The sequence below is a fragment of the Scyliorhinus torazame genome, chromosome 4 (genome assembly GCF_047496885.1).
Source record: "Scyliorhinus torazame isolate Kashiwa2021f chromosome 4, sScyTor2.1, whole genome shotgun sequence".
Taxonomy (NCBI): Eukaryota; Metazoa; Chordata; class Chondrichthyes; order Carcharhiniformes; family Scyliorhinidae; genus Scyliorhinus; species Scyliorhinus torazame.
The window spans coordinates 58,154,420-58,180,540 of NC_092710.1; the positions used below are offsets into that span (position 1 = coordinate 58,154,420).

General features: G+C 42.2%; 1 long non-coding RNA gene and 5 other non-coding genes across 6 annotated transcripts in view; 4 read left to right on the plus strand and 2 right to left on the minus strand.

The window, feature by feature from the left end:
* LOC140410244 (uncharacterized) overlaps positions 1-26,121 on the plus strand; it is an 857,189-nt gene that overhangs the window by 495,477 nt on the left and 335,591 nt on the right. The window lies entirely within an intron of this gene.
* On the plus strand, positions 7,359-7,432 carry trnat-agu (transfer RNA threonine (anticodon AGU)). The gene has a single exon. It is a non-coding gene; the product is annotated as a tRNA-Thr (tRNA).
* Positions 8,159-8,232, minus strand: trnat-agu (transfer RNA threonine (anticodon AGU)). Its single transcript has one exon. It is a non-coding gene; the product is annotated as a tRNA-Thr (tRNA).
* On the minus strand, positions 16,369-16,442 carry trnat-agu (transfer RNA threonine (anticodon AGU)). The gene has a single exon. It is a non-coding gene; the product is annotated as a tRNA-Thr (tRNA).
* On the plus strand, positions 21,399-21,472 carry trnat-agu (transfer RNA threonine (anticodon AGU)). Its single transcript has one exon. It is a non-coding gene; the product is annotated as a tRNA-Thr (tRNA).
* Positions 23,057-23,130, plus strand: trnat-agu (transfer RNA threonine (anticodon AGU)). The gene has a single exon. It is a non-coding gene; the product is annotated as a tRNA-Thr (tRNA).

The following is a 26,121-nucleotide window of genomic DNA, read 5'->3' on the forward strand; positions in this document are numbered from 1 at the left end:
TTGGAGATTAACGTCACTCATTTGTAATCGACACTGGAGCAGCCATGTCTTCTGTGCAATCAGAACTTCGACTACCATTATCCGACCACACGCAGCAATTGTCGGGGTTCCAAGGACAGGTGTGTGAGTATCCTATTTCTGAACCTGTGACAGTCACTTGCGAGAATAAGTCTGCAGATCATCAGTTTGTAGTGACTACTGGATTGGACAGTAATTTGTTGGCCCGAGATTTACTGTGTATCTTCCAGCTGCAGCTAGAGTACGGAGACGAAGGGGTAACGGTCCAATCATGGAGGATGAGACAACAGTGCTATATTTCTATCACCCCCAGTGGTGGACGTTAGAAATTGAACAGTCACTGCATCACGTTACCCTGGCCTATGACAGAACCGGACAAAACAGGGAGTTGGAGGACAAATACCGGCCATTAATTGGGACCGAATGGCCAGTCAAAGGTACAGCCACAGTCACGGGAAAAGAAGGTACAGCCGATTTTGTTACAATACCACCACATTTATGGCCACAGTCAGCTTCGGTAAGCCCTCATATTACACGTCAGGTCCACGACCAGTACCATGCCAGGGATCTGGGGCAAATGGTAAGGAGGGCAGTGGATCATTCGGATCCAACAGAGTACGCACTTCAAGTCATGCCGGACGGCACTGCCATAAAATATTCTGAGGTCCCTGAAACAATTAACACTCGACTGCAGCATCACTGAGGACATGATGTTTTGGAATATGTCAATCCACTGGTCTGGGCGAAATAATGATCACAAGTGGGAAAGACAAATGTTACACCTATAAAGGTAACGATTAAGGATCATGTAAAGCTACCTTCCATTCGGCAATACCCCCTGAAATCCCAAGCTGCTCCGTCTTTTGACAAATTAACCCAAGAGCTGTTGCAACAGGGTATTTTGGTCCCTTGCCAATCAGAATGTAACACCCCCATACTTGCTGTGCCTAAACCAGCCAAACCAGACCAGTACCGATTAGTACAGGATTTACGTTCAATCAATGCCATCGCATAGCCGTTGTTTGCTCTCAACCTCCAACAGGATATTACGGTGTATAGCTCCCACTCGGTCATCGCACTACTGAGGCAACTGCAGACTCAGCATCTTACCGCAGCTCGTCAGAATAGGTATGAGATATACCTTTTGAACAATCCACGTCTGACATTTAAACACTGTACCACTATCAATCCAGCCTGTTTTCTTAGTGGTCCATGAAGACGCACCTGGCCACGACTGTTTAGCCTTGATTCAGGAAACTACCACAATAAGGGTCGATTTGAGTGACATTTCGTCAGAACAACCTGACATGATTATGTGTGGTCAAATATCCCACCGGGGTTTAGTTAATGACTTACTGCAGGCCCTCCTTATGCCCGCGCAGATTTCAGTTATTAAATGCGCTGCCCACACAAATGGTTAGACCCCAGTTGACGTTGGTAATGAACAAGCAGATTGTGCAGCGCGGACAGCCGCGCAAATTCAGCAAGTGATGGTGCCTAAAATGTTAAGTCAGACTAAACGATCTACTATAAATATGTCTGCTTCTGACAAGTCAATGCCAACCATCCAAGACATCATAAGGTTACAGGAGGACGCTCCTGAGAGTGATAAACAAATGTGGAAACGGTTAGGTTGTACATATGATTCTGTTTCTTCTTTATGGACCACGCCAGCACATCAGACTTGTATGTCTGATGTACTGGCTTTATGAGTCATCGAATGCGTACACTTTGCAACTCATTGTGGGACTCGGGGGACTAGTGATTTGTTGCTGGACACTTGGTGGCACCCTAAAATGCAGGGGTTGGCCCAGAGTATCAGTAATCGGTGTTTGATTTGTCAGCAATATAACACCGGAAAAGGTATCCCTTGTGGGTTGGGGCAAACCCCATTGCCCAGTGGTCCCTTTGAGACGCTCCAAATGGATTACATTGAGTTGATAAGGTGTCAATGTTACAAATATGTTTTGGTCATTGTGGATGGGTTCAGCAAATGGGTTGAGGCATATCCGACTACCGATAATAAAGCTGCTACTGTGGTTAAAGTTCTGATGCGGGAAATCATTCCCCGGTACAGTAGACCAGCTCAGTTGAGTTCTGATAATGGGCCTCATTTTCTTGGACAGATTAACCTGCCTCCCTTCTCCAGTGCTATTTTACAGGTGTGGAGCATGATGGGGTGGCTACGCACCGTCTGTGTGATATTTGGCCTCACCTCGCTTGGAGTGTTATTGGCGACGGACATAGAAAAGGGGAATATTATCTATATTTGTAACCCCAACCAATCTACAAGGATACATCACCTATGCAAAGGTGATGTTCTTCGCTGCCCCCATATACGAAGACATGGTGTCGACTCATGGAAGGTCGTCAAAGTTAAGGGGAATGCAGGAGTCATGAAGCAATTGCACTGGTCCCGGCGATGGGAAGGGAACATTATATGGACATTGCCTCGTTTTTGGAGTACATGTAAGTTTGATTTTGGATGTGTTAAGATTGGTGCGATAAAGGTAACATCAGACCGTCAGGAGAGCGTAGGAAGAGATTGTGAGAGAGCGAGAGGGACGAGAGAGAGGACGGGGCGTGTGAGAAGGGAAGTACAGCTAGAACGTAGGTTATCGGGAGATACACTTAATTTAGTTAAAGGCCAAACTGAGGAAAACCCGGGTAGTATGAATCACTTCTACCAGATTTACCACCGCTTGTATGGCCACGGACGGGTTGTCTGCTACCCGAACCCCGCAGCTGTGTCTAGGTTATTTTCTGTTTCACCGCTTTGGGGAACTCCCCAAACGGTGGTTCATTGTCAACGTTCCGAGCCACCGCCCGAGCAAGTCACTCTTCCTTACGATCCGGGTTCCGTACCACCGGCTATTTGCCTATCCCTTCCTCGGGATAATTCCCATTCACAGTATGATAGGCTGCAACGGTGGAGGGCATATATACCTAGCCACTTCACTCCCAATAGGGATTCCCGGTCGTACGAGAATTGTTTCAGCAGTGAAGGATACGGCTGTTTGCTGGTAGAGGTGGACACAAATATAACATGTCTGTTCCCCACCTGTACAGACAGGAGGTGCCATATCACCCAGGCGCCTGGCCAATGCGTTTGTTACAACACCACTTGCGTTCCAGTGAACGCCGGCCTCCAGCTCCTTTGTGGCTGGGGGAATGTCTCTCATATCACTGTTGGGACGAGGGCTTTCCGCATTGCTAGGCGGCCCGAATGGGCGTTTCGAAGCTAGATAAACTGGGCTACTGGGGGGTTCCTTGGCTGTCAGCAATAGGAATTATTTTATTTGTGGCCTTACCATCTTGGGAAATGAAACCTTGGGAGCCCTCGGGGCAATAACCAAGGAATTGCCTCAGCTACGGTTGTTTGCAATGCAGAACCGGTATGCTCTTGACTATCTTCTGGCCCGTGAGGGTGGGGTATGCACCATAGTGCAGGACAAGTGTATCATGGGAGTTCAGGACTTGACCGCTAACATCACTAAATTTATGGATCACATACGGGATCACCTAGACGGAATGCAGGATCCTGGCGCTTGGGGAAACTGGGGGTTTGGAGGTTGGAAGGACTGGTTGATAAATATGGTCATGCATTTAGTGGTGGCTATCGGCTGCATCATTGTGGGCCCAGCCATCCTTAAATGTGTGATGGGTAGAATGTGGGGTACACTGGAACAGATCAACGCCCCTAAAATCTTAGCTGTCAAAATCCATGAGGGGGCAGCTACGCCAGGAATTGGAAATGCAGTGACAGAACTTTTTAGATGAGGGACCATAGCTATGGATTTGATTGTTCGGTTATCATGGAATGATAAAAGGAGGGAATGACGAATTTGATATAAAATAGTTACTTTAGAGATATTAGTTACTGTAATGTAGAGATACGCCAGTCTCATTCTGGTGAGTTCACAGACAAATGATTTCTGACCGCATGGCAAAGCAAGGAGGAGGTGTGTCCACCAAAGGAGGAGAAAAGGATGCTGGGTAATAGGGGCCAGAGGAAGGGATTGGAAGTGAGCCAATCAGAATGTCTGACTAGGTCAGGAGGGGTATCGGATGACCTATGGGAATCGTGTATGTGAAACTTGATACCATTTGAATTGATTTGCAGAGATCCCTTTGTCTCTTTGTTCATTCGCTTTCCGGGGTGTAGGAGACTGGATGTGTCTTATGCCTCTGAGATGAATCAAGCTTGCAAGTCAAATAAAATAACTAATGCTGTACCTGCAAATCCATCTCGACTTTTATTGAGGCCAGACTGACGGGTAAAGAAATTTGGGATTTGACAGGATCACGCGCATTTGAAACTTTAACTCTGTGTCTGGCACCACGGAGATCCTCAGATTTTTAAAGATTTTACCCTCTCACTTTTAGTTTCTCTTGCAGATTTGCAGCATCCGCGGTATTTTCCTTTGAATGCATAATAGGATTTACCTCAAGAAAACCTGCAGGCACATTTTAAAAGTATAGCAACGACAACAGAGTGTAACGATTGAATGATTAACTGATTTGCTCTGACAACGAGTGACCCTGAGTTGAAAAAATTGCTCAGTTCTCTCTTCACAGATGCCGCCAGAACCGCTGAGATTTTCCATCTTTTCCCCTTTTTCTTTGAGATTTCACATCCGAAGTAATTTGCTTTTATATTGAACAATTTCTGTTGCTGTACATTAGCAAGAACAATTCGGGCGGGAGAAATAGCGGTCCGTTTGAAATGAAGATTTGGTGCTGACAAATCTATTTCCACACAAAAACTTTGAGATTTTGACACTTTGCAACTTGACCGGTTAACCTTACTTGCATTCACACTCTGCCACAACAAACACCAGATGACACCCTTTACTCTCTCTCACAATACAATCTGTGTCTTTGTAGCTTCCCACTTATATTTCACCGAATTAAACGTAACCTTCAAAGCCTTGAAGTGACAGTGCAGGTCCGGGGGTAACAACTGATGTCACATCACAAGTCACTGGTAAGAAGCGAGTAGTTGGTGCAAGCTGAAGAATTTGTGAAAGGACGCCAAACGGAGGCTGCTGCTATGCCTGCGAGTAAAATGAGCTGGAGAGGCTGCATCACCAAAGAAGGAAATTCAAAACATCCCTCATGAGACTTTGAAGCAACTTAGAGAACCAGCAAAGATTAGGCCTTGGTAGCTCATTCGATAGAGCTTCAGAATTTTAATATGAGGGTCCAGCGTTCAAGTCCCTATCAGGGCTCTTACTTTGGCTCAAGACGTTTGCTTCCCAATGAACAACAAAAAAGAAGAATAAAGAATGCAGAACGGGTCAGGAAAAATGGAAGAAGGGTGACAATATCATCTTTGCTGAAGTGCAACAGCCATGGAGAATTGTCAAGAAGTTTGCTACGTTTTCAGTTCATGTTAAAACTCTCTCCTGACGTTGTCCTGTATTAAACCGCAATAGATATCTGGTCATTTTCACTCAACTCACAATTCGACCAAGCATTTCCTGTTTGTTTACTTATCCCATGCAGAACTGCTACAAATCCAGCATTTCCAGTAATAAATGCAATTTTACAGTTCCAAAGACCAGTGCCAATGAATATTTTCATTTGCACTCGGAAGGCCCTTATGAGATGTCATGAAAACTGATGTTGAATCAAAATGATTGAAATCTGTTCTAAACTTGCATGCTAAGCTTGCATGGTGGTGCTGTGGCTTGGAATGTTAAAGCACCTGTTTAGTAAACAGGTGATCTTGAGTTCAAAGCTCAGCAATGCCTTCACTGGAAATTAACGGCTGGTGTGATGCTCAACATTTCATGGTGAATGAGGGAAATATCGGCAGAATCCATGTAACTTAAAGCTCTCTTTCCCTTGTGTGCTGAAGCACCTTTTTCAAACATATTAACTCCCATTTTCGGCTCATCTTCAATTATGCTCACCTACACCATCGCATTTCCTCATCGCTTCAGCCCTGTAGAAGGATCACGCGCATTTGAAACTTTAACTCTGTGTCTGGCACCACGGATATCCTCAGATTTTTAAAGATTTTATCCTCTAACTTTTAGTTTCTCTTGCAGATTTGCAGCATCCACGGTATTTTCCTTTGAATGCGTAATAGGATTTACCTCAAGAAAACCAGGATGAACATTTTAAAAGTATAGCAACGACAACAGAGTGTAACGATTGAATGATTAACTGATTTGCTCTGCCGAAGAGTCACCCTGAGTCGAAACAATTGCTCAGTTCTCTCTTCCCAGATGCCGCCAGAACCGCTGAGATTTTCCATCTTTTCCCCTTTTTCTTTGAGATTTCACATCCCCAATAATTTGCTTTTATATTGAACAATTTCTGTTGCTGTACGTTAGCAAGAACAATTCGGCAGGAGAAATAGCGGTCCGTTTTGCATCAAGATTTGGTGCTGACAAATCTCTTTCCACCCAAAAACTTTGAGATTTTGACACTTTGCAACTTGACCGGTTAACCTTACTTGCATTCACACTCTGCCACAACAAACACCAGATGACACCCTTTACTCTCTCTCACAATACAATCTGTGTCTTTGTAGCTTCCCACTTATATTTCACCGAATTAAACGTAATCTTCAAAGCCTTGAATTGACAGTGCAGTTCCGGGGGTAACAAATGATGTCACATCACAAGTCAGTGGTAAGAAGCGAGTAGTTGGTGCAAGCTGAAGAATTTGTGAAAGGAAGCCAAACGGAGGCTGCTGCTGTGCCTGCGAGTAAAATGAGCTGGAGAGGTTGCATCACCAAAGAAGGAAATACAAAACATCCCTCATGAGACTTTGAAGTAACTTATGAGAACCAGCAAAGATTAGGCGTTGGTAGTTCATTCGGTCGAGCTTCAGAATTTTATTATGAGGGTCCAGCGTTCAAGTCCCGATCAGGGCTCTTACTTTGGCTCAAGACGTTTGCTTCCCAATGAACAACAAAAAAGAAGGATAAAGAATGCAGAACGGGTCAGGGAAAATGGAAGAACGGTGACAATATCACCTTTGCTAAAGTGCAACAGCCATGGAGAATTGTCAAGAAGTTTGCTACATTTTCAGTTCATGTTAAAACTCTCTCCTGACATTGTCCTGTATTAAACAACAATCGATTTCTGGTCATGTTCACTCACTTCCCAGTTCAACCAATCATTTCCTGTTTGTTTACTTATCCCATGCAGAACTGCTACAAATCCAGCATTTCCAGTAATAAATGCAATTTTACAGTTCCAAATACCAGTGCCAATGAATATTTTAATTTGCACTCGGAAGGCCCGTATGAGATGTCAGGAAAACTGATGTTGAATCAAAATGATTGAAATCTGTTCTAAACTTGCACGCTAAGCTTGCATGCTGGTGCTGTGGCTTAGATGGTTAAAGCGCCTGTCTAGTAAACAGGAGATCCTGAGTTCAAATCTCAGCAGTGCCTTCAATGGAAATTAACAGCTGGAGTGATGCTCAAAATTTCATTGTGAATGCACAAAATGTTGGCACAATCCCTGCAAGACGAACGTTAAAGCTCGCTTTCCCTTGTGTGCTCAAGCACTTTTTTCAAACCTTTTACCTCCCATTTTCCGCTCATCTTCAATTTTGCTCACCAACACCATCGCAGTTCCTCCTCGTTTCAGCTCTGTAGAAGGATCACGCGCATTTGAAACTTTAACTCTGTGTCTGGCACCACGGATATCCTCAGAATTTTAAAGATTTTATCCTCTCACTTTTAGTTTCTCTTGCAGATTTGCAGCATCCGCGGTATTTTCCTTGGAATGCAGAAGAGGATTTACCTCAAGAAAACCTGGAGGAACATTTTAAAAGTATAGCAACGACAACAGAGTGTAACGATTGAATGATTAACTGATTTGCTCTGCATAAGAGTGACCCTGAGTCGAAATAATTGCTCACTTCTCACTTCACAGATGCTGCCAGAACCGCTGAGATTTTCCATCTTTTCCCCTTTTTCTTTTAGATTTCACATCCACACTGTAGGTGAGCAAAATTGAAGATGAGCGGAAAATGTGAGTTTAAAGGTTTGAAAAAATTGCTTCAGCACACACAGAAATGCAAGCTTTTAGGTTCGCGTTGCAGGGACTGCACCAACATTTTCAGCATTTACCATGAAATGTTCAGCATCACTCCAGCTGATCATTTCCATTGAAGGCACTGCTGAGATTTGAACTCAGGATCACCTGTTTACTAGACAGGCACTTTAACCATCTAAGCCACAGCACTAGCATGCAAGCTTAGCGTGCAAGTTTAGAACAGATTTCAATCATTTTGATTCAACATCAGTTTTCTTGCCATCTCATACGGGCCTTCCGAGTGCATATTAAAACATTCATTGGAACTGTAAAATTGCATTTATTACTGGAAATGCTGGATTTGTAGCAGTTCTGCATGGGATTAGTAAACAAACAGGAAATGATTGGTCGAACTGGGAAGTGAGTGAACATGACCAGAAATCTATTGTGGTATAATACAGGACAATGTCAGGAGAGAATTTTAACATTAACTGAAAATGAAGCAAACTTCTTGACAATTCTCCATGGCTGTTGCACTTTAGGAAAGATGATATTGTCACCGTTCTTCCATTTTCCCTGACCCATTCTGCATTCTTTATTCTTCTTTTTTGTTGTTCATTGGGAAGCAAACGTCTTGAGCCAAAGTAAGAGCCCTGATAGGGACTTAAACGCTGGACCCTCATAATAAAATTCTGAAGCTCTATCGAATGAGCTACCAAGGCCTAATCTTTGCTGGTTCTCTAAGTTACTTCAAAGTCTCATGAGGGATGTTTTGAATTTCCTTCTTTGGTTATGCAGCCTGTCCAGCTCATTTTACTCGCAGGCAGAGCAGCAGCCTCCGTTTGGCTTCCTTTCACAAATTCTTCAGCTTGCACCAACTAATCGCTTCTTACCAGTGACTTGTGATGTGACATCAGTTGTTACCCCCGGACCTGCACTGTCACTTCAAGGCTTTGAAGGTTACGTTTAATTCGGTGAAATATAAGTGGGTAGCTACAAAGACACAGATTGTATTGTGAGAGAGAGTAAAGGGTGTCATCTGGCGTTTGTTGTGGCAGAGTGTGAATGCAAGTAAGGTTAACCGGTCAAGTTGCAAAGTGTCAAAATCTCAATGTTTTTGGGTGGAAATAGATTTGTCAGCACCAAACGTTCATGCAAAACGGACCGCTATTTCTCCCGCCCGAATTGTTCTTGCTAACGTACAGCAACAGAAATTGTGCAATATTAAAGCAAATTACTGCGGATGTGAAATCTCAAAGAAAAAGGGGAAAAGATGGAAAATCTCAGCGGTTCTGGTGGCATCTGTGAAGAGAGAACTGAGCAATTTTTTCGACTCAGGGTCACTCTTAGGCAGAGAAAATCAGTTAATCATTCAATCGTTACACTCTGTTGTCGTTGCTATACTTTTAAAATGTTCCTCCAGGTTTTCTTGAGGTCAATCCTATTGTGCATTCAACGGAAAATACTGCGGATGCTGCAAATCTGCAAGAGAAACTAAAAGTGAGAGGATAAAATCTTTAAAACTCTGAGGATATCCGTGGTGCCAGACACAGAGTTAAAGTTCCAAATGCGCGTGATCCTTCTACAAGGCTGAAACGAGGAGGAAATGCGATGGTGTAGGTGAGCAAAATTGAAGATGAGTTGAAAATGCTTCAGCACACAAGGGAAAGCAAGCTTTAATGTCTGCGTTGCAGGGATTGTGCCAGCATTCACAGCGAAATGTTGAGCATCACTCCAGCAGTAAACTTCCATTGAAGGGACTGCTGAGATTTGAACTCAGAATCTCCTGTTGACTAGACAGGCCCTTTAACCATCTAAGCCACAGCACCAGCATGCAAGCTTAGCGTGCAAGTTTAGAACAGATTTCAATCATTTTGCTTCAACATCAGTTTTCCTACATCTCATACTGGCCTTCCGAGTGCAAATTAAAATATTCATTGGCACTGGTCTTTGAAACTGAAAAATTGCATTTATTACTGGAAATGCTGGATTTGTAGCAGTTCTGAATGGGATAAGTAAACAAACAGGAAATGCTTGGTCGAATTGGGAAGTGAGTGAACATGACCAGAAATCTATTGTGGTATAATACAGGACAATGTCAGGAGAGAGTTTTAACATGAACTGAAAATGTAGCAAACTTCTTGACAATTCTCCATGGCTGTTGCTCTTTAGCAAAGATGATATTGTCACCGTTCTTCCATTTTCCCTGACCCGTTCTGCATTCTTTCTTCGTCTTTTTTGTTGTTCATTGGGAAGCAAACGTCTTGAGACAAAGTAAGAGTCCTGATAGGGACTTGAACGCTGGACCCTCATATTAAAAGTCTGAAGCTCTACCAAATGAGCTACCAAGCCGAATCTTTGCTGGTTCTCATAAGTTACTTCAACGTCTCATGAGGGATATTTTGAATTTCCTACTTTGGTGATGCAGCTTCTCCAGCTCATTTTACTCGCAGGCATTGCAGCAGCCTCCGTTTGACTTCCTTTCACAAATTCTTCAGCTTGCACCAACTACTCACTTCTTACCAGTGACTTGTGATGTGACATCAGTTGTTACCCCCGGACCTGCACTGTCACTTCAAGGCTTTGAAGATTACGTTTAATTCGGTGAAATATAAGTGGGAAGCTACAAAGACACAGATTGTATTGTGAGAGAGAGTAAAGGGTGTCATCTGGTGTTTGTTGTGGCAGAGTGTGAATGCAAGTAAGGTTAACCGGTCAAGTTGCAAAGTGTCAAAATCTCAAAGTTTTTGGGTGGAAATAGATTTGTCAACACCAAATCTTCATGCAAAACGAACCGCTATTTCTCCCGCCCGAATTGTTCTTGCTAACGTACAGCAACAGAAATTGTTCAATATAAAAGCAAATTAGTGCGGATGTGAAATCTCAAAGAAAAAGGGGAAAAGATGGAAAATCTCAGCGGTTCTGGCAGCATCTGTGAAGAGAGAACTGAGCAATTTTTTCGACTCAGTGTCACTCTTAGGCAGAGCAAATCAGTTAATTATTCAATCGTTACACTCTGTTGTCGTTGCTATACTTTTAAAATGTTCCTCCAGGTTTTCTTGAGGTAAATCCTATTATGCATTCAAAGGAAAATACCGCGGATGCTGCAAATCTGCAAGAGAAACTAAAAGTGAGAGGGTAAAATCTTTGAAATTCTGAGGATATCCGTGGTGCCAGACACAGAGTTAAAGTTTCAAATGCGCGTGATCCTTCTACAGGGCTAATGCGAGGAGGAAATGCAAAATTGAAGATGAGTTGAAAATGGGAGTTAAAAGGTTTAAAAAAAGTGCTTCACCACACAAGGGAAAGCGAGCTTTAAAGTTCGCGTTGCAGGGACTGTGCCGACATTTACTGCATTCACCTTGAAATGTTGAGCATCACTCCAGCTGTTAATTTCAATTGAAGTCACAGCTGAGATTTGAACACAGAATCTTCTGTTTATTAGACAGGCGCTTTGACCATTTAAGCCACAGCACCTGCATGCAAGCACAGCGTGCAAGTTTAGAACAGATTTCAATCATATTGATTCAACATCAGTTTTCCTGACATCTCATACGGGCCTTCCGAGTGCAAATTAAAATATTCAGTGGCACTAGTCTTTGATACTGTAAAATTGCATTTATTACTGGAAATGCTGGATTTGTAGCAGTTCTGCATGGGATAAGTAAACAAACAGGAAATGATTGGTCTAACTGGGAAGTGAGTGAACATGACCAGAAATCTATTGTGGTATAATACAGGACAATGTCAGGAGAGAATTTTAACATGAACTGAAAATGAAGCAAACTTCTGACAATTCACCCTGGCTGTTCCACTTTAGCAAAGATGATATTGTCACCGCTCTTCCATTTTCCCTGACCCGTTCTGCATTCTGTATTCTTCTTTTTTGTTGTTCATTTGGAAGCAAACGTCTTGAGCCAAAGTAAGAGCCCTGATCGGGACTTGAACGCTGGACCCTCATAATAAAAGTCAGAAGCTCTACCGAATGAGCTAGCAAGGCCTAATCTTTGCTGGTTCTCAGAATTTACTTCAACGTCTCATGAGGGATGTTTTGAATTTCCTTCTTTGGTGATGCAGCCTCTCCAGCTCATTTTACTCGCAGGCATAGCAGCAGCCTCCGTTTGGCTTCCTTTCACAAATTCTTCAGCTTGCACCAACTACTCGCTTCTTACCAGTGACTTGTGATGTGACATCAGTTGTTACCCCCGGACCTGCACTGTCACTTCAAGGCTTTGAAGATTACGTTTAATTCGGTGAAATATAAGTGGGAAGCTACAAAGACACAGATTGTATTGTGAGAGAGAGTAAAGGGTGTCACCTGGTGTTTGTTGTGGCAGAGTGTGAATGCAAGTAAGGTTAACCGGTCAAGTTGCAAAGTGTCAAAATCTCAATGTTTTTGGGTGGAAATAGATTTGTCAGCACCAAACGTTCATGCAAAACGGACCGCTATTTCTCCCGCCCGAATTGTTCTTGCTAACGTACAGCAACAGAAATTGTGCAATATTAAAGCAAATTACTGCGGATGTGAAATCTCAAAGAAAAAGGGGAAAAGATGGAAAATCTCAGCGGTTCTGGTGGCATCTGTGAAGAGAGAACTGAGCAATTTTTTCGACTCAGGGTCACTCTTAGGCAGAGAAAATCAGTTAATCATTCAATCGTTACACTCTGTTGTCGTTGCTATACTTTTAAAATGTTCCTCCAGGTTTTCTTGAGGTCAATCCTATTGTGCATTCAACGGAAAATACTGCGGATGCTGCAAATCTGCAAGAGAAACTAAAAGTGAGAGGATAAAATCTTTAAAACTCTGAGGATATCCGTGGTGCCAGACACAGAGTTAAAGTTCCAAATGCGCGTGATCCTTCTACAAGGCTGAAACGAGGAGGAAATGCGATGGTGTAGGTGAGCAAAATTGAAGATGAGTTGAAAATGCTTCAGCACACAAGGGAAAGCAAGCTTTAATGTCTGCGTTGCAGGGATTGTGCCAGCATTCACAGCGAAATGTTGAGCATCACTCCAGCAGTAAACTTCCATTGAAGGGACTGCTGAGATTTGAACTCAGAATCTCCTGTTGACTAGACAGGCCCTTTAACCATCTAAGCCACAGCACCAGCATGCAAGCTTAGCGTGCAAGTTTAGAACAGATTTCAATCATTTTGCTTCAACATCAGTTTTCCTACATCTCATACTGGCCTTCCGAGTGCAAATTAAAATATTCATTGGCACTGGTCTTTGAAACTGAAAAATTGCATTTATTACTGGAAATGCTGGATTTGTAGCAGTTCTGAATGGGATAAGTAAACAAACAGGAAATGCTTGGTCGAATTGGGAAGTGAGTGAACATGACCAGAAATCTATTGTGGTATAATACAGGACAATGTCAGGAGAGAGTTTTAACATGAACTGAAAATGTAGCAAACTTCTTGACAATTCTCCATGGCTGTTGCTCTTTAGCAAAGATGATATTGTCACCGTTCTTCCATTTTCCCTGACCCGTTCTGCATTCTTTCTTCGTCTTTTTTGTTGTTCATTGGGAAGCAAACGTCTTGAGACAAAGTAAGAGTCCTGATAGGGACTTGAACGCTGGACCCTCATATTAAAAGTCTGAAGCTCTACCAAATGAGCTACCAAGCCGAATCTTTGCTGGTTCTCATAAGTTACTTCAACGTCTCATGAGGGATATTTTGAATTTCCTACTTTGGTGATGCAGCTTCTCCAGCTCATTTTACTCGCAGGCATTGCAGCAGCCTCCGTTTGACTTCCTTTCACAAATTCTTCAGCTTGCACCAACTACTCACTTCTTACCAGTGACTTGTGATGTGACATCAGTTGTTACCCCCGGACCTGCACTGTCACTTCAAGGCTTTGAAGATTACGTTTAATTCGGTGAAATATAAGTGGGAAGCTACAAAGACACAGATTGTATTGTGAGAGAGAGTAAAGGGTGTCATCTGGTGTTTGTTGTGGCAGAGTGTGAATGCAAGTAAGGTTAACCGGTCAAGTTGCAAAGTGTCAAAATCTCAAAGTTTTTGGGTGGAAATAGATTTGTCAACACCAAATCTTCATGCAAAACGAACCGCTATTTCTCCCGCCCGAATTGTTCTTGCTAACGTACAGCAACAGAAATTGTTCAATATAAAAGCAAATTAGTGCGGATGTGAAATCTCAAAGAAAAAGGGGAAAAGATGGAAAATCTCAGCGGTTCTGGCAGCATCTGTGAAGAGAGAACTGAGCAATTTTTTCGACTCAGTGTCACTCTTAGGCAGAGCAAATCAGTTAATTATTCAATCGTTACACTCTGTTGTCGTTGCTATACTTTTAAAATGTTCCTCCAGGTTTTCTTGAGGTAAATCCTATTATGCATTCAAAGGAAAATACCGCGGATGCTGCAAATCTGCAAGAGAAACTAAAAGTGAGAGGGTAAAATCTTTGAAATTCTGAGGATATCCGTGGTGCCAGACACAGAGTTAAAGTTTCAAATGCGCGTGATCCTTCTACAGGGCTAATGCGAGGAGGAAATGCAAAATTGAAGATGAGTTGAAAATGGGAGTTAAAAGGTTTAAAAAAAGTGCTTCACCACACAAGGGAAAGCGAGCTTTAAAGTTCGCGTTGCAGGGACTGTGCCGACATTTACTGCATTCACCTTGAAATGTTGAGCATCACTCCAGCTGTTAATTTCAATTGAAGTCACAGCTGAGATTTGAACACAGAATCTTCTGTTTATTAGACAGGCGCTTTGACCATTTAAGCCACAGCACCTGCATGCAAGCACAGCGTGCAAGTTTAGAACAGATTTCAATCATATTGATTCAACATCAGTTTTCCTGACATCTCATACGGGCCTTCCGAGTGCAAATTAAAATATTCAGTGGCACTAGTCTTTGATACTGTAAAATTGCATTTATTACTGGAAATGCTGGATTTGTAGCAGTTCTGCATGGGATAAGTAAACAAACAGGAAATGATTGGTCTAACTGGGAAGTGAGTGAACATGACCAGAAATCTATTGTGGTATAATACAGGACAATGTCAGGAGAGAATTTTAACATGAACTGAAAATGAAGCAAACTTCTGACAATTCACCCTGGCTGTTCCACTTTAGCAAAGATGATATTGTCACCGCTCTTCCATTTTCCCTGACCCGTTCTGCATTCTGTATTCTTCTTTTTTGTTGTTCATTTGGAAGCAAACGTCTTGAGCCAAAGTAAGAGCCCTGATCGGGACTTGAACGCTGGACCCTCATAATAAAAGTCAGAAGCTCTACCGAATGAGCTAGCAAGGCCTAATCTTTGCTGGTTCTCAGAATTTACTTCAACGTCTCATGAGGGATGTTTTGAATTTCCTTCTTTGGTGATGCAGCCTCTCCAGCTCATTTTACTCGCAGGCATAGCAGCAGCCTCCGTTTGGCTTCCTTTCACAAATTCTTCAGCTTGCACCAACTACTCGCTTCTTACCAGTGACTTGTGATGTGACATCAGTTGTTACCCCCGGACCTGCACTGTCACTTCAAGGCTTTGAAGATTACGTTTAATTCGGTGAAATATAAGTGGGAAGCTACAAAGACACAGATTGTATTGTGAGAGAGAGTAAAGGGTGTCACCTGGTGTTTGTTGTGGCAGAGTGTGAATGCAAGTAAGGTTAACCGGTCAAGTTGCAAAGTGTCAAAATCTCAAAGTTTCTGGGTGGAAATAGATTTGTCAACACCAAATCTTCATGCAAAACGGACCGCTATTTCTCCCGCCCGAATTGTGCTTGCTAACGTACAGCAACAGAAATTGTTCAATATAAAAGCAAATTAGTGCGGATGTGAAATCTCAAAGAAAAAGGGGAAAAGATGGAAAATCTCAGCGGTTCAGGCAGCATCTGTGAAGAGAGAACTGAGCAATTTTTTCGACTCAGTGTCACTCTTAGGCAGAGCAAATCAGTTAATTATTCAATCGTTACACTCTGTTGTCGTTGCTATACTTTTAAAATGTTCCTCCAGGTTTTCTTGAGGTAAATCCTATTATGCATTCAAAGGAAAATACCGCGGATGCTGCAAATCTGCAAGAGAAACTAAAAGTGAGAGGGTAAAATCTTTAAAAATCTGAGGATATCCGTGGTGCCAGACACAGAGTTAAAGTTTCAAATGCGCGATATCCTTCTACAAGGCTGAAGCGAGGAGGGAATGTGATGGTGTAGGTGAGCAAAATTGAAGATGAGCGGAAAATGGGAGTTAAAAGGTTTGAAAAAAATGCTTTCGCACACAAGGGAAAGCGAGCTTGAAGGTTCGTGTTGCAGGGATTGTGCCAACATTTACTGCATTCATCATGAAATGTTGAGCATCACTCCAGCTGCTAAATTCCATTGAAGGCACTGCTGAGATTTGAACTCAGGATCTCCTGTTTACTAGACAGGCGCTTTAACCATCTAAGCCACAGTACCAGCATGCCAGCTTAGTGTGCAAGTTTAGAACAGATTTCAATCATTTTGATTCAACATCAGTTTTCATGACATCTCATACGGGCCTTCCGAGTGCAAATGAAAATATTCATTGGCACTTGTCTTTGGAACTGTAAAATTGCATTTATTACTGAAAATGCTGGATTTGTAGCAGTTCTGCATGGGATAAGTAAACAAACAGGAAATGATTGATCGAACTGGGAAGTGAGTGAACATGACCAGATATCTATTGTGGTATAATACAGGACAATGTCAGGAGAGAATTTTAACATGAACTGAAAATGTAACAAACTTCTTGACAGTTCTCCATGGCTGTTGCACTTTAGCAAAGATGATATTGTCACCGCTCTTCCATTTTCCCTGACCCGTTCTGCATTCTTTATTCTTCTTTTTTGTTGTTCATTGGGAAGCAAACGTCTTGAGCCAAAGTAAGAGCCCTGATAGGGACTTGAACGCTGGACCCTCATAATAAAAGTATGAAGCTCTACCGAATGAGCTCCCAAGGCCCAATCTTTGCTGGTTCTCATAATTTACTTCAACGTCTCATGAGGGATGTTTTGAATTTCCTTCTTTGGTGATGCAGCCTCTCCAGCTCATTTTACTCGCAGGCAGAGCAGCAGCCTCCGTTTGGCTTCCTTTCACAAATTCTTCAGCTTGCACCAACTACTCGCTTCTTACCAGTGACTTGTGATGTGACATCAGTTGTTACCCCCGGACCTGCACTGTCACTTCAAGGCTTTGAAGGTTACGTTTAATTCGGTGAAATATAAGTGGGAAGCTACAAAGACACAGATTGTATTGTGAGAGAGAGTAAAGGGTGTCATCTGGCGTTTGTTGTGGCAGAGTGTGAATGCAAGTAAGGTTAACCGGTCAAGTTGCAAAGTGTCAAAATCTCAAAGTTTTTGGGTGGAAATAGATTTGTCAGCACCAAATCTTCATGCAAAACGGACCGCTATTTCTCCCGCCCGAATTGTTCTTGGTAACGTACAGCAACAGAAACTGTTCAATATTAAAGCAAATTTCTGCGGATGTGAAATCTCAAAGAAAAAGGGGAAAAGATGGAAAATCTCAGCGGTTCTGGCGGCATCTGGGAAGAGAGAACTGAGCAATTTTTTCGACTCAGGGTGACTCTTCGGCAGAGCAAATTAGTTAATCATTCAATCGTTACACTCTGTTGTCGTTGCTATGCTTTTAAAATGTTCCTCCAGGTTTTCTTGAGGTATATCCTATTATGCATTCAAAGGAAAATACCGCGGATGCTGCAAATCTGCAAGAGAAACTAAAAGTGAGAGGATAAAATCTTTAAAATTCTGAGGATATCCGTGGTGCCAGACACAGAGTTAAAGTTTCAAATGCGCGTGATCCTTCTACAGGGCTAATGCGAGGAGGAAATGCAAAATTGAAGATGAATTGAAAATGGGAGTTAAAAGGTTTAAAAAAAGTGCTTCACCACACAAGAGAAATCGAGCTTTAAAGTTCGCGTTGCAGGGACTGTGCCAACATTTACTGCATTCACCTTGAAATGTTGAGCATCACTCCAGCTGTTAATTTCAATTGAAGGCACAGCTGAATCAAAATGATTGAAATCTGTTCTAAACTTGCACGCTAACCTTGCATGCTGGTGCTGTGGCTTAGATGGTTAAAGTCCCTGTCTAGTAAACAGGAGATCCCGAATTCAAATCTCAGCAGTACCTTCAATGGAAATTAACAGCTGGAGTGATGCTCAACATTTCAAGGTGAATGCATTAAATGTTGACACAATCCCTGCAACGCGAACCTTAAAGCTCGCTTTCGCTGAAGTGCTTTTTTCAAACCTTTTAACTATATTTTTCCGCTCATCTTCAATTTTGCTCACCTACACCATCGCATTTCCTCCTCGCTTCAGCCCTGTAGAAGGATCACGCGCATTTGAAACTTTAACTCTGTGTCTGCACCACTCCTCAGGTTTTTGAAGACTTTATCCTCTCACTTTTAGTTTCTCTTGCAGATTTGCAGCATCTACGGTCTTTTCCTTTGAATGCATAATAGGATTTACCTCATGAAAACCTGGAGGAACATTTTATAAGTATAGCAACGACAACAGAGTGTAACGATTGAATGATTAACTGATTTGCTCTGCCGAAGAGTGACCCTGAGATAAAAAAATTGCTCAGTTCTCTCTTCCCAGATGCCGCCAGAACCGCTGAGATTTTCCATCTTTTCCCCTTTTTCTTTGAGATTTCACATCCGCAGTAATTTGCTTTTATATTGAACAATTTCTGTTGCTGTACGTTAGCAAGAACAATTCGGGCGGGAGAAATAGCGGTCCGTTTTGCATGAAGATTTGGTGCTGACAAATCTATTCCCACCCAAAAACCTTGAGATTTTGACACTTTGCAACATGACCGGTTTACCTTACTTGCATTCACACTCTGCCACAACAAACACCAGATGACACCCTTTACTCTCTCTCACAATACAATCTGTGTCTTTGTAGCTTCCCACTTATATTTCACCGAATTAAACGTAATCTTCAAAGCCTTGAAGTGACAGTGCAGGTCCGGTGCTGACAGCTGTTGTCACATCACAAGTGACTGGTAAGAAGCGAGTAGTTGGTGCAAGCTGAAGAATTTGTGAAAGGAAGCCAAACGGAGGCTTCTGCTGTGCCTGCGAGTAAAATGAGCTGGAGAGGCTGCATCACCAAAGAAGGAAATTCAAAACATCCCTCATGAGACGTTGAAGTAAATTATGAGAACCAGCAAAGATTGGGCCTTGGTAGCTCATTCGGTAGAGCTTCATACATTTATTATGAGGGTCCAGCGTTCAAGTCCCTATCAGGGCTCTTACTTTGGCTCAAGACGTTTGCTTCCCAATGAACAACAAAAAAGAAGAATAAAGAATGCAGAACGGGTCAGGGAAAATGGAAGAACGGTGACAATATCATCTTTGCTAAAGTGCAACAGCCATGGAGAATTGTCTAGAAGTTTGCTTCATTTTCAGTTCATGTTAAAACCCCCTCCTGACATTGTCCTGTATTATACCACAATAGATTTCTGGTCATGTTCACTCACTTCCCAGTTCGACCAATCATTTCCTGTTTGTTTACTTATCCCATGCAGAACTGCTACAAATCCAGCATTTCCAGTAATAAATGCAATTTTACATTTTCAAAGACTAGTGCGAATGAATATTTTAATTTGCACTCGGAAGGCCCGTATGAGATGTCAGGAAAACTGATGTTGAATCAAAATGATTGAAATCTGTTCTAAACTTGCACGCTAAGCTTGCATGCTGGTGCTGTGGCTTAGATGGTTAAAGCGCCTGTCTAGTAAACAGGCGATCCTGAGTTTCAATCTCAGCAGTGCCTTCAATGGAAATTAACAGCTGGAGTAATGCTGAACATTTCAGTGTAAATGCAGAACATGTTGGCACAATCCCTGCAATGCGAACCTTAAAACTCGCTTTTCCTCGTGTGCTGAAGCAATTTTTTCAAACCTTTAAACACACATTTTCCGCTCATCTTCAATTTTGCTCACCTACACCATCACATTTCCTCCTCGCTTCAGCCTTGTAGAAGGATATCGCGCATTTGAAACTTTAACTCTGTGTCTGGCACCACGGATAACCTCAGAATTTTAAAGATTTTATCCTCTCACTTTTATTTTCTCTTGCAGATTTGCAGCATCCGCGGTATTTTCCTTTGAATGCATAATAGGATTTACCTCAAGAAAACCTGGAGGAACATTTTAAAAGTATAGCAACGACAACAGAGTGTAACGATTGAATGATTAACTGATTTGCTCTGCCGAAGAGTGACCCTGAGTCGAAAAAATTGCTCAGTTCTCTCTTCCCAGATGCCGCCAGAACCGCTGAGATTTTCCATCTTTTCCCCTTTTTCTTTGAGATTTCACATCCGCAGTAATTTGCTTTAATATTGAACAATTTCTGTTGCTGTACGTTAGCAAGAACAATTCGGGCGGGAGAAATAGCGGTCCGTTTTGCATGAAGATTTGGCGCTGACAAATCTATTTCCACCCAAAAACTTTGATATTTTGACACTTTGCAACTTGACCGGTTAACCTTACTTCCATTCACACTCTGCCACAACAAACGCCAGATGACACCTTTTACTCTCTCTCACAATACAATCTGTGTCTTTGTAGCTTCCCACTTATATTTCACCGAATTAAACGTAACCTTCAAAGCCTTGAAGTGACAGTGCAGGTCCGGGGGTAACAACTGATGTCACATCACAAGTCACTGGTAAGAAGCGAGTAGTTGGTGCAAGCTGAAGAATTTGTGAAAGGAAGCCAAACGGAGGCTGCTGCTCTGCCTGCGAGTAAAATGAGCTGGAGAGGCTGCATCACCAAAGAAGGAAATTCAAAACATCCCTCATGAGACGTTGAAGTAAATTATGAGAACCAGCAAAGATTGGGCCTTGGTAGCTCATTCGGGAGAGCTTCATACTTTTATTATGAGGGTCCAGCGTTCAAGCCCCTATCAGGGCTCTTACTTTGGCTCAAGACGTTTGCTTCCCAATGAACAACAAAAAAGAAGAATAAAGAATGCAGAACGGGTCAGGGAAAATGGAAGAATGGTGACAATATCATCTTTGCTAAAGTGCAACAGCCATGGAGAATTGTCTAGAAGTTTGCTTTATTTTCAGTTAATGTTAAAATTCTCTCCTGACATTGTCCTGTATTATACCACAATAGATTTCTGGTCATGTTCACTCACTTCCCAGTTCGACCAATCATTTCCTGTTTGTTTACTAATCCCATGCAGAACTGCTACAAATCCAGCATTTCCAGTAATAAATGCAATTTTACAGTTTCAAAGACCAGTGCTACTGAATATTTTCATTTGCACTCGGAAGGCCCGTATGAGATGGCAAGAAGACTGATGTTGAATCAAAATGATTGACATCTGTTCTAAACTTGCACGCTAAGCTTGCATGCTGGTGCTGTGGCTTAGATGGTTAAAGCGCCTGTCTAGTAAACAGGAGATTCTGAGCTCAAATCTCAGCAGTGCCTTCAATGGAAATTAAAAGCTGGAGTGATGCTGAACATTTCATGGTGAATGAGGGAAATATTGGCAGAATCCATGCAACTTAAAGCTTGCTTTCCCTTGTGTGCTAAAGCACTTTTTTCAAACCTTTTAACTCCCATTTTCCGCTCATCTTCAATTTTGCTCACCTACACCATCGCATTTCCTCCTCGCTTCAGCCTTGTAGAAAGATATCGCGCATTTGAAACTTTAACTCTGTGTCTGGCACCACGGATATCCTCAGATTCTTAAAGATTTTACCCTCTCACTTTTAGTTTCTCTTGCAGCTTTGCAGCATCCGCGGTATTTTCCTCTGAATGCATAATAGGATTTACCTCAAGAAAACCTGGAGGAACATTTTAAAAGTATAGCAACGACAACAGAGTGGAACGATTGAATGATTAACTGATTTCCTCTGCCTAAGAGTGACCCTGAGTCGAAAAAATTGCTCAGTTCTTTCTTCACAGATGCTTCCAGAACCGCTGAGAATTTCCATCTTTTCCCCTTTTTCTTTGAGATTTCACATCCGCACTAATTTGCTTTTATATTGAACAATTTATGTTGCTGTACGTTAGCAAGAACAATTCGGGCGGGAGAAATAGCGGTCCGTTTTGCATGAAGATTTGGTGTTGACAAATCTATTTCCACCCAAAAACTTTGAGATTTTGACACTTTGCAACTTGACCGGTTAACCTTACTTGCATTCACACTCTGCCACAACAAACACCAGATGACACCCTTTACTCTCTCTCACAATACAATCTGTGTCTTTGTAGCTTCCCACTTATATTTCACCGAATTAAACGTAATCTTCAAAGCCTTGAAGTGACAGAGCAGGTCCGGGGTAACAACTGATGTCACATCACAAGTGACTGGTAAGAAGCGAGTAGTTGGTGCAAGCTGAAGAATTTGTGAAAGGAAGCCAAACGGAGGCTGCTGCAATGCCTGCGAGTAAAATGAGCTGGAGAGGCTGCATCACCAAAGAAGGAAATTCAAAACATCCCTCATGAGACGTTGAAGTAACTTATGAGAACCAGCAAAGATTGGGCCTTGGTAGCTCATTCGGTAGAGCTTCAGACTTTTAATATGAGGGTCCAGCGTTCAAGTCCCTATCAGGACTCTTACTTTGGCTCAAGACGTTTGCTTCCCAATGAACAACAAAAAAGACGAAGAAAGAATGCAGAACGGGTCAGGGAAAATGGAAGAACGGTGACAATATCATCTTTGCTAAAGAGCAACAGCCATGGAGAATTGTCAAGAAGTTTGCTACATTTTCAGTTCATGTTAAAACTCTCTCCTGACATTGTCCTGTATTAAACCACAATAGATTTCTGGTCATGTTCACTCACTTCCCAGTTCGACCAAGCATTTCCTGTTTGTTTACTTATCCCATGCAGAACTGCTACAAATCCAGCATTTCCAGTAATAAATGCAATTTTACATTTTCAAAGACTAGTGCGAATGAATATTTTAATTTGCACTCGGAAGGCCCGTATGAGATGTCAGGAAAACTGATGTTGAATCAAAATGATTGAAATCTGTTCTAAACTTGCACGCTAAGCTTGCATGCTGGTGCTGTAGCTTAGATGGTTAAAGCGCCTGTCTAGTAAACAGGTGATCCTGAGTTCAAATCTCAGCAGCGCCTTCAATGGAAATTAGCAGCTGGAGTAATGCTGAACATTTCAGTGTAAATGCAGAACATGTTGGCACAATCCCTGCAATGCGAACCTTAAAACTCGCTTTTCCTCGTGTGCTGAAGCACTTTTTTCAAACCTTTTAACTCCCATTTTCCGCTCATCTTCAATTTTGCTCACGTACACCATCGCATTTCCTCCTCGTTACAGCCCTGTAGAAGGATATCGCGCATTTGAAACTTTAACTCTGTGTCTGGCACCACGGATAACCTCAGAATTTTAAAGATTTTATCCTCTCACTTTTAGTTTCTCTTGCAGATTTGCAGCATCCGCGGTATTTTCCTTTGAATGCATAATAGGATTTACCTCAAGAAAACCTGGAGGAACATTTTAAAAGTATAGCAACGACAACAGAGTGTAACGATTGAATGATTAACTGATTTGCTCTGCCTAAGAGTGACCCTGAGTCGAAAAAATTGCTCAGTTCTCTCTTCCCAGATGCCGCCAGAACCGCTGAGATTTTCCATCTTTTCCCCTTTTTCTTTGCGATTTCACATCCGCAGTAATTTGCTTTAATATTGAACAATTTCTGTTGCTATCCGTTCGCAAGAACAATTCGGGCGGGAGAAATAGCGGTCCGTTTTGCATCAAGATTTGGTGCTGACAAATCTATTTCCACCCAAAAACTTTGAGATTTTGACACTTTGCAACTTGACCGGTTAACCTTACTTGCATTCACACTCTGCCACAACAAACGCCAGATGACACCATTTACTCTCTCTCACAATACAATCTGTGTCTTTGTAGCTTCCCACTTATATTTCACCGAATTAAACGTAATCTTCAAAGCCTTGAAGTGACAGTGCAGGTCCGGGGGTAACAACTGATGTCACATCACAAGTCACTGGTAAGAAGCGAGTAGTTGGTGCAAGCTGAAGAATTTGTGAAAGGAAGCCAAACGGAGGCTGCAGCTCTGCCTGCGAGTAAAATGAGCTGGAGAGGCTGCATCACCAAAGAAGGAAATTCAAAACATCCCTCATGAGACATTGATATAACCTATGAGAAAACCCCATCGCTGGGTCTTCATAGCTCAGTCGGTCCAGCACCAGATTTTTAATCTGAGGGTCCAGGATTCGAGTTCCTGTTAGGGCTCCTATTTTGCCTCTGGGCGTTTGCTTCCGAAGAAACAATAGGAAAATTAATTTAAAAATGCAGGATGCTTCAGGGAAAGTGGAAGAATCGTGACAACATCATCTTTGCCAAATTGCAACCCCCATCGAGATTTTTCAACAATTTTGCTCCGTTGTCAGTTTCTGGTAAAACTCGGCTTGTCCTGCATTATAAGCCTATAGTTTTCAGGTCATTTTCACTCACTTCCCAATTCGCCAAGTATTTCCTGTTTGTTTACTTCTTCCCTGCAGAACTGCTATGAATTAATTTCTTCCAGAAATAAATGCAATTTGTACAATTTGAAAAGCCCAGCACCGATTAACCTTGTAATTTACCCTCTCAATGCCCGCATAAGAAATCAAAAAAACTAAAGTTGAATTATAATGATGGGAATCTGTTCTAAACTTGCAAGATGGGCTTACAGATTGTGCTGTGACTTAAATGGATAAAGAGCTTCTCTTGTGAACAGGAGATGCTGTGTTCAAATCTCAGCAGTGCCTTCATACTTTTAGATCAAAGCAAGAAGATTGAGATGACATACTTCATGTTGGAAGTAGCAAACTCTGGCAAAATCTCTGTTGCACCAACCTTGAAGCTTGTTTTCTGTCACACCTTTTGCAAACTTTTCAGCTCCCATTTCCCGCTAAACTTCAATTTTGCTCACCTACTCCATCGCATTTCTTCCTCGCTTCAGCTCTGAAAAGGGATCACAAGGGTTTGCAACCTTAAGTTTCTGTCTGGCTCCACAGATATCCTCAGATTTTCTGTGCTCTCATCCTCTTATTTTTAGTTTCTCACACAGATTTGCAGCAGCCGCAGTATTTTCCTTTGAATGCATGACAGGATTTACCTCAGAAAATCCAGAAGGAACATGTTGAATGTTTGTCAGTGAGCAACGATTGAATGAGTAAATGATTTACTCTCTTAAGAGTGACCCAGACTCAAAGCGTTTGCTCAGTTCTCCCTTCACAGCTGCTGCCTGACCCGCTGAGATTTTCCATCATTATATATTTTTCCTTCAGATATCACATCCGCAGTAATTTGCTTTTCTATTGTGCGATTTATGTTGCTGCACATTAGCAAGAACGAGTCGGGCGGGAGAAATGATGGAGTGTTTTGCATAACGATATGGTGCTGTAAGATCGATTTGCACCCTGAAGCTTTGCGATTCACTCAATTTGCGACTTTACCGGGTGAGCTTACTTGCGTTTTCACTCTGCCGCAACAAACACCAGATGACACCCTTTACTCTCTCAAAATACAATCTGTGTCTTTGAAGCTTCCCACTAAGATCTCACCGAACTAAACGTCATGTTCAAAGTTTTGAGTTCCCAGTGCAGGTCCCTGGGTAAACAGTTGTCACATCACAAGTCACTGGTAAGAAGCGAGTAGTTGGTGAAAGTTGAAGAATTTGTAAAAGGAAACCAAAGTGAGCTTGCCGGTTTGTCTGCGAGGGAAATAAGCTGGAGAAGCTGCATTACCAAACAAGGAAATTCGGAACATCCCTCACAAGACATTGAAATAACCCATGAGAAAGTTCTATCACTGCGTCTTGTTAGCTCAGTCGGTAGAGCATCCGATGTTTAATCTGAATGTTCAGGGTTCGCGTTTCTGTCAGGGTTCTTAATTTGGCTCAGGACGTTTGCTTCCCGATGAACAATAGGAAAATGAATATAAAATGCAGGATGCTTCAGAGAAAGTGGAAAAATCGTGACAACATCACTTTCGCCAAATTGCAATCCCCATCGAGAATTTTCATCAATTTTGCTCCGTTTTCAGTTTCTGTTAAAACTCTCTCCTGGGCTTGTCCTGCATTATAACCCTACAGTTTT